Source organism: Ambystoma mexicanum, chromosome 2q, assembly GCF_040938575.1.
Source record: "Ambystoma mexicanum isolate Mex_15411 chromosome 2q, UKY_AmexF1_1, whole genome shotgun sequence".
Classification (NCBI taxonomy): Eukaryota; Metazoa; Chordata; class Amphibia; order Caudata; family Ambystomatidae; genus Ambystoma; species Ambystoma mexicanum.
In genome coordinates this window covers 1,489,965,643-1,489,976,174 of record NC_090924.1, presented here as the reverse complement: position 1 = coordinate 1,489,976,174, position 10,532 = coordinate 1,489,965,643, and the positions used below count along the sequence as shown (strand labels likewise).

Here is a 10,532-nt window from a genome sequence, read left to right as displayed (position 1 = left end):
GAGAACTTGCAAGAGCATGCACAAAAGGGAGAAGCCGGCAGAATGCGCCGTGCGGAGAAACGGATTATCTGAGCATGCGCAGTGCTGATATACTTTACATCAGGCGCATTGCGCTTACCGATCATCAGAGAATGAGCATTTCTGATTTTACTTTACAGAGCTTGCGCAGTGTTGCGTGAAAATATTAACGGCATGCGCAGAAAGGATATAGTGGAAGAGCGAAGTTTGGCGAGTAACCGATCAGTAGCGCATGCAAATGCGATCGGTCCGAGCTCATGGCACGCAAGAGAACGTGTCCCAGCGCATGCGCACTGAGATCTGCTCCGGGTAGACTCAGAACACTGTACGGGAAGGGCATGCGCAGAAGAAACATAAATAAATACCCAAATCACTTGAACTCATGCCTGCCAGAGCCAGGCGAGCGGGAGCCCCGCCCACTCCTTCACAAGGCCACGCCCACGCGGACTCACACTGGCCCCACTGAGTGACATGCTCAAATCTTCACCTGGGGAGGGGGGGTTGCTGGCCTCACACTGGGTGCCTTTCCCAGGGAGCTGGGGAGCCTCTTCCGCTCCCACATTCTGCCATGGAATGGGGCCATAATATCGCACTGCTCCTGGGGCTCTCATCTCGCACTGTGGGGGGAGGGGGCTGTGGGTCCCTGATTCCAAAGTTGGGACCCTAGGGTGGCCCCACAGAGATGCACACAGAGGTCTGTGTAAATGGAAGCCTATATATCCAATTCTGTATCTGCCACTTCCCTCTGCAGGGAGCCCCCCTTCTGCCTCTGCCAGCGGCTCCGCCCACCCCGCTGTCATGTGAGCAGAGCCTGGAAAGCCTTACTGTCTCCACTGACACATGTCATTAGCCACTACTTTACGAGGCTGGCGGTAGGCGTGTCTGTAATACACGCACTGCTGCCGCCGGTATTATTTCTTTTTGGGCACCCAGAAATGGCCAATAACACAGTCATTACAGCATTGCCGGACCCGGTATTTGCCCATTCCTGGGCGGCGGAAAATATTCTTCCCCATTCCCATTTGAGCCCCATAGGACTCAATGGGAATGTGGAAGCCGGATGCACCGGCTTGTCATTAACGGTGCCGGTACATCTGACATGCTGTGCTCGCGGGAGCCACCTTGACCGCCAGGTCACACTTCGCAGGCACAAAGGCACCTGCGAGCACAACTCGTAGTTTGCTGGTCCGGGAACTAGGGTACCGGCAAGCTTACCGGTACCCTAGTTCCCGGACCGGCAAACTTATAATGAGGCCCATAGTCTTCTTGTAGCCAATCACATGGAGGCGTGAGTGGAGATTCTCGGACAGCCAGAAAACGCAGAGACCCCAATGTCCCTCCCAGACAACAGCAAAAACCCAGAGTGTATGCAGCTATGTTTGAACTCTCCATATTTTTGACTAAAGTGTCCTGTCAAAATTTTGAGATTTTATATTGGGACAAATGCTATCTATTCAGCCACTTGTTCTACTGTTCCACAGATTTAATCTGAAAGAATTTGCATTTCCTGTTTTTTCTTTTTTGCTTTGGGAATCATCTTTTCAAGGTCACCACACAAATCGAGAGAAATGAATGTTCTCATAGGATTGCATTGGGGTTAGTTTTACTTTTTAGGCAGCAGAACATAAAAATAGGGCAAATCTGCTAACCCTGGCTCTACCGGATGGTGAAAGGAGCACATCTGACCCTAAAGAGGCCATGAAAAGGCTGGAGCCACTGAAGGATAAGTGCATTTAGTGCTTTTAATTTGTACGTTTCATTTGCTTCAAACACTACCACATTGAACGTTTTATTTATTAAATTCCACTTGATAGTTAAAATGGCGCTGACAATACGAAACCGGTGAAAGAAACACAATTTTTCCTTTTTCAAAAGAACACTAACCTTCATGATGTTGTCTTCGGTGCTCCGTAAACCACCAACAGTGCAGCGTGTTCATATCACATAAGTGAGTGCCTTTATAATACGAATGTACGGCTGTCGGATAACTCTGGATATATTCCATCCATGTATATATTCTTAACTTGGTTTCTATCAATGACTGGGTTAGTGATTAGCGAGTTTTCAGGGCTCTTGTATCGGAAGGAACGCTGGTTGGTTTGAGTGCCGGACCTGATGACACGCTGCATGTGAATCGGAGACCTGACACACCGAGAACCTGTAACGCTTGCTATCCAACTGCTAATACACCTCTGTGGCCTGCAGGAAACTCCCCACCACACCCGTGATTGCGGACCCGCAGCTGCCGTTCGCAGGTGAGCGAACCCGCCTCTGTCCTCGTCTATGATCCATTCTTGGGAGAGGAGGTTGTACAGTTAACCTCTGTTGCTGCTGCATACATGCGGGTGTGATGTGGTTCCCCGTGCCTTTGGCTGCCCCGTACTAGCATCCGCATGCATGCATACACTGACATCAGTAACCACACGTCCGTTCGTTCCAAGGTCCCAGCGGCATCTGCAGCACAGACCGTCTTTATTTCAAATGCGCAGGCGTGGCCATAACGAGGCTCGTGCATGCGCACACTCCGTTAAAGACATAACATCCCTTTTTTTCTTTAAACAAAATAGTGCAATAACTTGCAACTTCAACATACTCAACTAACAACGTTAACTTTCCCAACAGTGGATTATTGGCTTGTGACAGTCACCTGTTCAGTCTCCAGAGTCCAGGACGTAGTTCTTGAGCCTAACAGGCAGGTTGCGACCTTGTCGCGCAGGGTACCGCCGTTCCACTTGTGGGATAGGCAGCGGGGTCCCGACTGCCAGTGGCGGGTCATCTTCAGGGATCTCAACATCGTTCTCGGGTCGTGCGTGCCCCATCAACCCTGCATCTCGGGGCCGGATGTCAATTTTTTTGAAAAATGATTGGTTGCTGGTGATAGTCCCTCTTTTGCTCGCCGCGATAACCATGGACCCCTTGACATGGGTAACAGACCACGGTTGTGATTCGTATGGCAATGACAGCTTTCCTACGGGCCTGCGGTTGCGTACCAGCACCAAGTCTCCCACCACTATCGCTTTGTCTTGCAGTCGTCTCCTTCCGCTCTCCTTCTCGTTGTGGGCTACTCGCTCCTGTCTCATTCTGTCATTGTCTATAACACCCAGCTCACGCCCTTCCACTTCCGGGAGGAGCCCCCTCGGACAGCGCCCAAATGGAGCCTCAGCTGGGGCCACTCCGGTGGACTGGTGGGGTATCATTCTGTGCTCTCGGAGAAATTCGAAACAATTCCTCTTCAGTTCCCCTCCACTGTTTGCTGCTATGCGGAACACCTTGTTGAGCGTTCGCATAAGCCTTTCGGCCTCTCCATTCACCCGGGACCAGAGTGGTGACACTTTTCGGTGCTGTACACCCCTTTCTCTCAGATATTGCGCAAATTGGTTCCCAGTGAAAGGCGGCCCATTGTCTGAGCAGAGAATTTCCGGGAGTCCATGCGTGGGAAACATCTTTTCTAAGGCCAGGATGGTATGGTCACTGGCTGTTGAATCCACAAGTTCCACCTCCGGATACCTCGACCATTGGTCTATTACCACTAAAACGTACATGCCCCTTCCGGTTGAAAAGTCTGCGTGGACCGTACCCCACGGCCTCTCACTCCGCTCCATGGAGTTAATCGGTGGTGCGCTTTCCAGGGGACTTGCTGCTTGGCATGGCAAACATCCTTTCACATGCGCCTCAACGAGGCCCTCCAGATCTGGAAACCATACTTTTGGTCATAGTCTCGCCTTCGTTTTTGCCACGCCCTGGTGTCCAGTGTGGGCCAGCTCCAGGACTCGGGGCCTCAGCGAATGAGGTACAACTATCTGCCGCCCTCTTAGCAGCAAACTGTCCTCAGAGATGGAGAGTTCATCACAAATTTTCCATAGTGCCTGGAGATCCCGCTGGGCTCTGTCATCCCTCCTTGTGTTGTTCTGTAGGATATCTCTCCATTCCCCGCTCCGAATCGCAGATTAGATGATCTTGAACACTTCATCGTTCGCCGATTCTTGTGCCACTACATTCCTGTCCAACGCCACTGGCATGGCACATTCTACAATGTTGTGAATGAATTCTTGGCACTCCACCACCTCCCCATGTCCATCTTCCCTTTCCTTGTTGGTGTGGCGGGACAGGTAGTCCGCCAAGTCCAAGGCTCCCGAGAAGAACGCGGGTGGCTGGCGTGCCTTCCATGGCAGAGCTTCATGTGCTTCCCCATCCCCGCGCTGTGAGCTCCCCCGCCCCACCTCACTGAAGACTCTTCACATCTCCCAGGGCCAACATATGTTGGGGGATGGTCAGACTGAGAGGAGCCTTCATCACGTTGATTTTTTCTTTCTGTTTTTTTGTTGTACCATCAAAACCTTTCCCCAAATATCATACAGTTGCAATACATGAATGACAAATTAAATAACTCGGACTACAGATACAGATATTATCCATCAAAAGTCCACAGGAAAGACAGAGTCCTCACTTATGCAATAGTTAAAATTATTTATAGAGGCTTGTGTAGGATGTCACATGTGTATACATCGCAAATGTTGGACATCATTCAAGGAATAGCTGGTTAATTCACGCCTGTCCAGTCATATGTTAGGTTCAATGTATCTAATGTATCCATCATTATATATTATACAGATGTTCTAAGTGTACCTGGATCATTTTGGAATGGATGACAAATGTTTTTTGCTGTGTGTTGCTACTTGCGTATTTCCAATGTGTCCTACCAGGAAGATGGCTCCTCTGGTGGGATGCTGTGTACTGAGGTCAATAATGGTCTCATTGACTTTCGAGTTGGTTGGGGTGTTGGGGTGTGGGTTTTTTTTTTTAACCAATGGCTGGAGATGTGGGATTACATAGAAATATTCAATGGAATTCGCCAGATGAGGGATGGTCTTTATATGTAAACATATTGACCCATATTTGGTTTTTACAAGTTGCCACGAGTTACCTACACCCTTCTATTTGACTCATGTACTTCTACTGATCCTCAACTTAGGTATTCAGTATCAGATGAACATTAAAGGAACTGGTTGATTCTCTGATGACGGTGGGCTGGACATGGGGGGGGGGGATGCAGGGTTTAAATGGGGCTATTAGTGTGTGATGCCATCGTAGGGGAGCCGTGATGTGGGCGATAGGTGATTACTATGATATTTGGTGCTGATACCTTATTCTAATGGCTTCCTTAGATCCATTAAAAGCATGTGGATTGACAATGATCACTGAAAATATTTGTATCATCCACAGGTAATTTCAAAAGGGCTTGGGGTTATACATCATTAGTGGGTTGTGGAAAATATGATCTTGATTCCGGGTGTTAGGCCAGATGCTTCGTAATGAACCTTTGCCTAGCTACAAGTGTTTGAAGTTGGTGATAATCTACCACTGATTCATGATGTTCAGTATCCTACGGGTGCTCAATTTCCTATAGCTAAATATTGGGAATAATAATTATACTTGGAGTAATACATGTGATTCATGAAGGAGTCTGCAAGCCTGTTCCTGATATCAGTTATGGTTTTAGGAACGCTGAAGAGGCTATACTGGTTTAGGATGTTGAGGAATATCTACTAATAGGGAGTAAATGGAGGCAGATGTTCTAGTGCTACAGGCTATATTAAGAAGGTTGGGAAATGCAGCAGTGTTAGATAGGTCTGTATGAAAGGCTTTTTGATTCAGAGGGACCGGCTCCTGGGAGACAGCTGAGATACTTTTGATATTGCTAAGCTACACTCAGTGGGTATCCAAACATATTGACGGATATTTATATGAGTCTTATACGGATATTGGTTCTTATGATTGACTAAACCTGGAAGCTGAAATGAATGCAGCTTGTTTATGATAAAGTGAATGGACATGAGTGGGCAAAACTTGTTGTGGATTTGAAAGGGAGTGTACAGAGTGGAATGTAGGATAGGATGGTGTTTATTTGGGATTTTGACCTGATTGAAATTAATGGTGATGTGGTTTGAGCTGTGAATGGCTTGCTCAATTATTGAGACTATATATGTCTATTAAATAGACTGGGGGATGAATAGATATTACTGTGATTAACATACAAATGTGATGGTGGATGATTTTGAATTTAATATAGATGGGGAGATATTTGTCTCATATGAGGGTTTTTCGGTTGATTTATTATTAGTATTATATGTTCATAGGTTTATAGGAGAGGTGTCCAGGTGTTATATTTAGTTTGTAAAATATATCTGTTGTTGCTGACTTGCTTCTATTTCAGAGGGGTAGGTTCACATCTATTAATCGCTTGGAGGATTTATTGCGTTTGGCTGAAGCGCCTTTATTTGGAAATTTAGACACTAAAGGTGGGGTGATGAAGATGGCAAATGACCTACGTGTGGTTACATGGAATGTTAATGGACTAAATAACTCGTAAAAAAGACTGAAGGTAATGACCCATTTAAGAGAGCTAAAGAGTGACATTTGTTTTATTCAAGAAACTCATCTTCTTAAAGATGAAACAGAAATCCTGAAGAAGGGTTTGGCTGGGAGGGTCTATGGATCCTCCTTTTCCACGCGATCTAGAGGTGTAGCAATTTTGATTCGGAGAAATGTTCCAATGAAGGTAATGAGAGAATTGTCAGACCAAGGACCCGATTCTCAAGTTGGTGGTAATTACCGAAAATGTCATAAAAAGGGCTAACAACATTTTCGATAATTACACCCTATTCTGAAGGCGGCGCAATCTTCCGAACTCGGAATGATTGTGCCACGTTAGGAATATGGGTACAGGTTGCTAGGAAGGGCTGGAAACCGACCTAGCAACCAGCACTCTCGTTAAGTCTGCCTTTGCATGGTTATTCTTGTGGCACTCCTCCAATTTCAAAAGCGCTTGAAATTGGCGCTGAAGTACGGTACACAATTGGTGCCGTACGGAGGAGTGCCACAAGAAGCAGTTGTTTGTTTGTGACAGGTGGGTCTAGTATAGCATTTGTGTGTATGCTACATTTGTTTTTTATTAATAGATGGTGATTTTGTAACAGCAATTATCACATGAGCAGTGCTGTACACTGTAAAGGGAAGCCCTGGAAGTGCTTTATGCTGCCAGTGGCTGGTACCCTGTACAGGACCCCTCCATAAATGCCCCCTGCAGACACAGGTGGTGGGACTTGATTGTAAGGGCATGTCCTGATGTAAATAGCAGGTGCACCAATGGCCACGTAGTTAGTAGATCTCATGTGATAGTCTTTTAAAGTTTTATAAAGGGCACACATAAGAAGATTGTGTATGTATGTGTGGGACATATGATATACAATGATGCAGAGGCTACTGCTATGGTGTGGGTGTAGTAGAAATATCAATAGGGTGCTGGATGTATGTTCTCTCACTTAGACGTAAGCACTACATAAATAACACATCATTATCAAGTAGCTGGAAAGGTTAGGAGGAGCCGGGTAGGGGATTGAATCACTTGCCACAGATATTTCTATGGAACTGGTTTGGCATTCAGCCCGTAGACAGTTTTTGCTGACCGAATTCTTGTTCTGTTGTAGTTCTAAAAACCTCTGCACAAGTGCATGTTGACCTATGTTTCTGTGTTATGTGTAGGAATAAACAGAACATCGGCTGCAAGTGTGAAGATACTACGCAGAGGGCAGCATTGCAGTGATTGCAGTGCAGTTGGTGGTGTGGAACGATGGACGGTGTAGTGGCAGCCTATTTTTCAGTTTGTCATAGGAATGCCAACAACGAAGGCCACCAAGCAGTTGGTCCAGTTGTACACATCATCCCACCGGATGTGGAGCGGGCCAGGCAAGGAAGGAGAGGGCGAAGTAAGGAACGTATATTTCGAACACGAGTGAATTTGTTTCACATATCATCTGAACAAATTATCAGCCTGTACAGGCTGGACACTGCAGCAATTTTATACTTGGTGGACCAGATAAAGGGTGATGTGGAAGCTACCTCCAAAAAGACTACTGCCATTAGACCTCTAGTAAAAGTGCTTGCGGTTCTACATATTTGTGCAACTGGGTCATATCCGGGTACTGTAGCCATGTCAGCAGGGCTGTCGCAACCTTTTGCAAAATTTTTAATGTGGTGCTACAAGCCCTTCTGCAGCACATGTCGAAATTCATTCCGTTTCCACAAACAGCAGCAGAGTTGGCGTCTGTTAATGTGCATTCTTCGCAATTGCTGGCTTTCCTTACGTTGTTGGAGCTATTGATTGCACACTTGTCCGCATAGTACCGCCGCATGCAAGAGAGCAAATGTTCAGAAACAGGAAGATGCAGTACTCTCTGAACATTCAGATGACATTCAGATGACCTGCAGTGCTGACATGCAAATCACACATTGCTAGGCCAATTTCCCTGGGTCTGCACATGATGCATACATTTTAACCAGCAGCAACCACCGTGTGGTGATGTCTAGTATGTCTCCAGACAACAGCTGGCTGCTGGGGATGGAGCTTACCCTCTTAAACTATGGCTCATGACCCCAATTTTGAATCCACGCAGTGCAGCAGAACAGAAATACAATGCGGCACGTATCAAAACCAGGAATACAATAGAATGTACTTTTGGTCTTCTGAAAAGTCGTTTTAGGTGTTTGCATGTGTCTAGAGGGGACCTTATGTACCCACCTGAGAAAGTTTGTAAAATTATTGTGTTGTGCTGCATGCTACACAATTTAGCAATTCGCCGCAGACTACCAGAACCAGCAGATGGGATATTGGAGGAGGAGGTGGGGGACCCCATACTCAATGGGGAGTGTGCGATGGAAGGTGGAGATATGCGTCGTAATGTTATAGAAAACTTTTTCTCGTAAAAGCAATATCTAAAAGCATGTAAATGTACAATTCCTTCAAAAATAACTTTTGCAATAAAATTACATATGTAACTTTCCATTTGCAATGATAAATAACTTTTATTGACCCACATGCCGAAAGGAGAACATTTTCAAAGCACGCTTTATCATGCAAAGGCATAACCACAACTATTTAAGAACGTACATTATGTTCAAATGTGTGCAAAAACAATGAGCGCAACTGCAATAAACAAGTGCATGTGACATACATTCACAACATGTGTGTGTGCGAAGCACTCCACTTCACCATATTTAAAAAACAGATAATCATTAACCCATGAACTGCCATGGAAAACCAGTGTTTCTGAACTTCGACAACCGACCACAATCTACCAACAACCAAATGTGATGCATCTGACTTCTGAGAATGTATGTCTTTTTTAGTCATTTTTTATTGAGTTTCCTCTTACTCTGTCGCAGAGGTCTGCTAGGCATCACGACTTCCTCCTTGGCAACTTTCGAGGTAGTGGGTGCATCTCCTCTTGAGATACAGGGGCAGCCATGCTTGCTGTTAGTAGTGTGTACTCCAGTAGGTTAGTCAGTTTCTGAAGCCACAATGCATTCACCTTTGCAGCAGTTGAGCACATGTGTACCGCCTCTTTCAATGCATTCATAATTTGTGCATTTTCCTTCATTAATTCACACTGCATTTCTGCACTCCTGCCCACTGCGCTGGCCACACGATCAACAGATGTACAGACTTTACACATATCACCCTTCATGTCCATCAAGGCCCCCGCCAGAGCCATCATGTCGGCATGAGCTACCGAATTGCCTTTCCTCACTGCAATCAGTTCACTCTTGAGGTCTGCTTTTCTGAGTATTGAAGCAAAGGATCGTCATTCTGTACACCTTCAGCACTTCTTGTATCAGTGGACTCCTCGGCTTGTGTTTGGGTGGGCAGGATGTCAACAGGCATTGATTCCGGAATGGGTGCATCCTCTACATAATGCATAGTATCTCTGTATCCTCATGTTGATCTTCTGACTCCGTCACATGTTCGTTTTCAGGCGGTATTGCTGTCACTGCCTCTGCAATGGACTGCACTGTCACATCCCCTCCTACAGAGACACCTACACAAAGCAAGACAAGAATGTAGACTTTAGACTGCTGATGCATCGACCCCATTTGGATAATGGTCGTTGACAATGAATGATAACTGTGACCAATCCTTTACATGCGGTAGTGCTTGCAAGAACAGAAAGTCCTTTAACAACACAATTGTATATTAACACCATGGCATACCCAAAGCACTTAAACGGACTCAAAATCAAGCTGCCTTAGCTGACACTATGAATTAATTCAAACACAAATATTTTGATTGTTCCCAATCTCCCTGTTTTGTTATGTTTCCTGCGTCTGCAGTATTCCATGTTTTATTGGTTTCACTCTGCTATGGCTCTCCTTCCCATATTCCGTTGCAAACAGCCCACAGCTCCTCCTGCGCACTACTGTGCTGCGCTGCTGCCCCAATCCAGCAAGTCTCCCAGTCCTACGTGCAATGTCTTCCATTGCTCCCTGCATGCGCCCTCTTTGCTCGCACCCTCCTACGTCATCTGAACACTTACTAAATGCTTCTTCCTGAAATGCCCCCTCACCCCCTGTGAATACTCTATATCTCGAACAGATTTTCATTTGAGCTGCAGTGTTTTCTATACTATTATGTCTATGTGGCACAAGGAGGGATAGGAGGGTGTCAGCCGGACGCCGTG

General features: G+C 46.1%; 1 long non-coding RNA gene across 1 annotated transcript; it reads left to right on the top strand.

The window, feature by feature from the left end:
- Positions 1 to 1,892: 1,892 nt before the first annotated feature.
- On the top strand, positions 1,893 to 8,858 carry LOC138569106 (uncharacterized). The gene is made up of 2 exons (XR_011303130.1): positions 1,893 to 1,966; positions 7,561 to 8,858. It is a non-coding gene; the product is annotated as an uncharacterized lncRNA (long non-coding RNA).
- Positions 8,859 to 10,532: the final 1,674 nt, after the last annotated feature.